Source organism: Cucurbita maxima, unplaced genomic scaffold, assembly GCF_002738345.1.
Source record: "Cucurbita maxima cultivar Rimu unplaced genomic scaffold, Cmax_1.0 Cma_Scf00015, whole genome shotgun sequence".
Taxonomy (NCBI): domain Eukaryota; kingdom Viridiplantae; phylum Streptophyta; class Magnoliopsida; order Cucurbitales; family Cucurbitaceae; genus Cucurbita; species Cucurbita maxima.
Window position 1 is genome coordinate 917,334 of NW_019272031.1, and position 4,429 is coordinate 921,762.

A 4,429-nucleotide genomic window follows, 5' to 3' on the forward strand; every position below is an offset into this window, starting at 1 on the left:
CACTGCATAGGGTAATCCAACCAAATTCTTTCTCAGGTCACGCATCTCTAATCGGCCTCACACCTAGCTCAATGGTACCAAACCGTGCTTTTTAGTTTCATTAGAGACGGTTGCTTTCCTAATTTTTATCTCTATTTCCTCTACATTTTTTTACGGGTTGTTTCCGACGTTCTCCATCCCCAACCCACGCCATGGACATCTCTAATTACCATCTTAATATTTTAAATACTTGAAATGAAATATAAATAATGTTACACCAGAGATTCAAAAGCACCAGTGGTCTAGTGGTAGAATAGTACCCTGCCACGGTACAGACCCGGGTTCGATTCCCGGCTGGTGCATAAATTGCGTTTTGCGATGAAAAACTAAGCAATTATTATTATTTATTTATTCTCCAACAACGTTTAAAAGTTACATCTTCGTATGTTTTACAAATAGGTTAAAGCTTATTGGCCACTTCTAGCTACCATTAACAAGTTTGCACCCTTCGTAAAAAAAGAATAATAATTAAACAAACAAAATGGTCCACCAAAATTAAATTAAATCAGTAGAAAATATAAAAATTTCTAATAGATTAATTAAATTAAATCTCAGGCTAGTAAAGACGCCTACGAGAATTGAAATTCAAATCGTTCTAGTCATTTAGATATGAGAAAACCAAAAGAAAATAATGACAACTCGAAAGAAAAGAATAGAAAATTGACACTAACGATCCGGGTCGACAACCCTTTGTGACGGTTCAGCTCTCAAGAATTGAATATATTTATAGGAGTACCCTGGTTAAAGATAAAAATAAAATCAATATCATGTCAAAACAAAGAATTTAGCCTAAAATCATATCTATCTCGATATCAGCCAATTGCTCTTTAGTATGACAATGTTGTAACATCACAGTTCCATCTTTACTTAAATCACGGAGGAAGTGGAAACGATCATCAATGTGTTTGCTTCGACCATGCAAGACAGGATTTCCATTCCGCTTATAATGGAACTATTATCACAGGACACCATTGTAGCTCCAACTCGGATATGATCGAGTTTTTCCAGCATCCTTCTTAACCATATGGCTTGGCAAGCACAAGCTACAGCTACAATGAATTCAGCTTCAGTCGTGGAGAGTGTGACTACGTGTTGCTTCTTTGAGGACCATGAAACAACTCGTGAACTTAGATTTGTGAGATTGTTCCTCCAACGCTTCATCCACCATTCCTTGACTGATATTGCATTCATTTTATGAAGTGGCAGCAGTTCAAGGCCGAAGAGTTAAAGAGAAAGTAACACACAGATTGTACACCAAGATAACAAATTGAGGCACCAGTAGCATTCCAATCATAAACCCCATCGGTTGTTTTATCTTTCATCCCCAGTGTTAAAGATATTTAATATTAAATTATAGTTTACCATATATATTATATTTGATATTTTATTAAACACAAATATTTAGATATTAGCCTTATTACCATAAGTATCTATTTATTATTATTTCCATATCCTTGTAATTTATTTGATTATAAATGGAGAACTTTCACACACCATTTAGGTGTGGTGGATTAAGCAAACATTCTCATGGTATCAAAGCCCTTTCGGTTTAGCAACCTCGATCCTGTCTTTTCAATGGCTTCTGAATTCTCTACTATTCTTCTCCACCACCCGTGCTGGCTTTGACGTTGTAGGGGCAGTCACCATGGCTACCGCAGGTGGAGCCGATTGATTACTCTTCGACTCCACCTTATTTACCTCCAAATCACCTTTCACCATACTCTGTACATACAACCTCACATTTTCCAACCCAATCGGTTTTCCCTTAACCAATATAGTCTCTTTCATTTTCTTCCCAATCTTCCCTTCAACGTTCACAAAAACCCTAACCTCATGATCCTCATCAGCATTCTCATAAAAAATATACAGAACCTCGAGAAGGCTATTGACCTTCTACAAAGATTTACCTTCGAAATCTGAGTGTCGCATTGGCCTCTTTGCCAACCAAAATTGGCTTCTTCGCCCACTGTGGCGACTCTTTTGGCTTGAACATTGTCTTTGTCCCTTGCTCTAGGTTTCCCCCTTCTACCTCTTGGGTTAGAAATATTATCACCGGAGCCAAGGCAGCATCGTTGCTGAGCGACGATCCATCTTCATGGGTTAGACATATTCTCGCCAGAGCCAAGACAGCATCGTCGTTGAGCGACGATCCCTCTTTATGGGTTAGACATATTCTCGCCGCAGCCAAGGCAACATCGCCGCTAAGTGCCGATTCCTCTACAATTTTCAATGGGCAAAAAAGTATTTTTTTTACGCCTCCTCCGAACCAGGTTGTTGACATCTTCATGAAAAGTGTTTCTAGACCTCTCTTTAAATTTTTCAGATCTAAGCTTCACGTTCGTTCAAATCCGACGCTCAGCTTGCGGGGGGGTATTAAGGATATTTAATACTAAATTATAGTTTACCATACATATCATATTTGATATTTTATTAAAGATAAATATAAATATTTTCCTTATTACCCTAGGTATCTTTACCTATATTCTTTCAATTTCTTATTATTTCATATCCTTTAATTTATTTGACTATAAATAGAAAACTTTCACACACCATTTAAGTGTGGTGGATTAAGTAAACCCTGCCTAAGAAGAGCCAATGAGGCAAGTTCAACAACAAAACAAAACTCACGTGATATCCTAAAGAAATTTTTAAGAAAAGAATTTGTTTTTGCCATTGTTTCAATAAGCCCCATTATAAATGAATAACCTAACACGCTCTCGTCTCGGGGATTCTTCGTTGACATGCTATCGTTCGGCATTTGATACAACTTAAAAGCGAAATTCAATGCTAGTGATTCGTCTTAGTCGCACCTGAGTGACTCACGCCATTAGCTCCGCCAGTTCTTGTTTCACCATGTTGAATTTGAACCCGATCCCAAGTTCTTTCGCTAGTTGACTTAGTGACTCGCTGACCTATTTCAACCTCTTGTCTCCGCCGTTCTCAGCCACAACCGCTGTCAATTTCATGACGACCTTCCCTTTTTGTTAACCTGAGAGAACGTACAATTTTCAATCCTCTTCCTCTATCGCCTCAAGAATTGCGAGATTTGCCGCCATGAAAACAAGCTTAAAGCAAGGAGAAATATAGTAAAGCGACTAAGTCGCCACCGAGTGCTCGTCGCCGAAAATCTCTGCCATAGGAGGAGGAAATTTCACTGGATTTACCTATGATTTCAAAGCGAAAATCATATCCATACACTCTGCCAATCTCTGCACAAAACTACCTCTCGCATTCGAAATCTTAACCACCGGCGTAAGAATCTTATCCACAACCTCTAATTTTCCCTCAGAAATCACGGTCGCAGCCTCGATTACAGACTGTTTCCAAAAATCGAAAGATGAAGAAGTCGTAGGGGACAATGTAGATGAAGAACAAGAAGATGAAGTAGTGGTAGTCGGAAAAGCAGGAACTGGCTTCTGATTCGGCGATGCCGTCGGACTAATTAGATTATACATAGTCTCACACCAAGTGCTAGTCGAACTCGTAATCACAGATGCAACATCACTTCCATCATTGTTGTTATCTTCAAGAAGTTGTTTCTCCAACTCCGGAAGGTGATGATTCATCGTCATCTTCTTCTCCGAGTCCAGATTCTGCAAATTTGGAGGTCCACCGCTATGAAAACTATCTGCATCTCTGTTAATCCTCTACCTGAGGTACTTTTTCTAGACTCCAAATCTCCTTTTGATCACATAAGTAGGAGGTTGTGCCACATAAATCTCCTCATCCAAGCTATTTTTTCTTTCTACCACTCCATTTTGTTGTGGTGCCACATAAGCAGGAGGTTGTGCCACAAACTTTTGAGTCCTCCTTTTGTTCTACCATCTCTTCAACATATGCCATGAGAAGTAGCGGTTCAGAAGTTTCAGCAAAATGAGCTTGTGATTCTTTTCTCTTCATCTTCTTGGGACATTCATACTGAAAATGACCAAGGTCATGACATAAAAACACTAAACAAGAGTTTTGTTAAAATTTGGTCTCCCATGTCCTCGTCCTCATCCTCTACCTCGAATTATGCCACATCCACGATTTGTTCTCCCTATACTGCTATCAAGAGTGGTCTTCAATGCTTACTCTTCCACAGTATGTCTTTGCATACATTGTTCATGAACCAATAGAATACTCTGCAATTCATCAATTGTCAGGATGTCCAAATCGTTGGATTCTTCAATGGAGAAAGCCACTTAATCAAACTTTGAAGTCATGGAGTACAGGATTTTTTCAATAATGCTAACATCACTCATCCTTTCACCATGGAAATGCATTTTATTAGCAATGGTGAGAGTACGAGAAAAGAAATCAGAAACAGCCTCACCTTCCTTCATATGAAGGGTCTCAAAGTCCTTGCACATAACCTATAGTTGTTGTGCTCGTTTCACCCTTGTATTTC

General features: G+C 38.9%; 1 non-coding gene across 1 annotated transcript; it reads left to right on the plus strand.

Annotated features, from left to right (window-relative positions):
- Window positions 1-270: 270 nt before the first annotated feature.
- TRNAG-GCC lies at window positions 271-341 on the plus strand. The gene has a single exon. It is a non-coding gene; the product is annotated as a tRNA-Gly (tRNA).
- The last annotated feature ends 4,088 nt before the right edge of the window (window positions 342-4,429 follow it).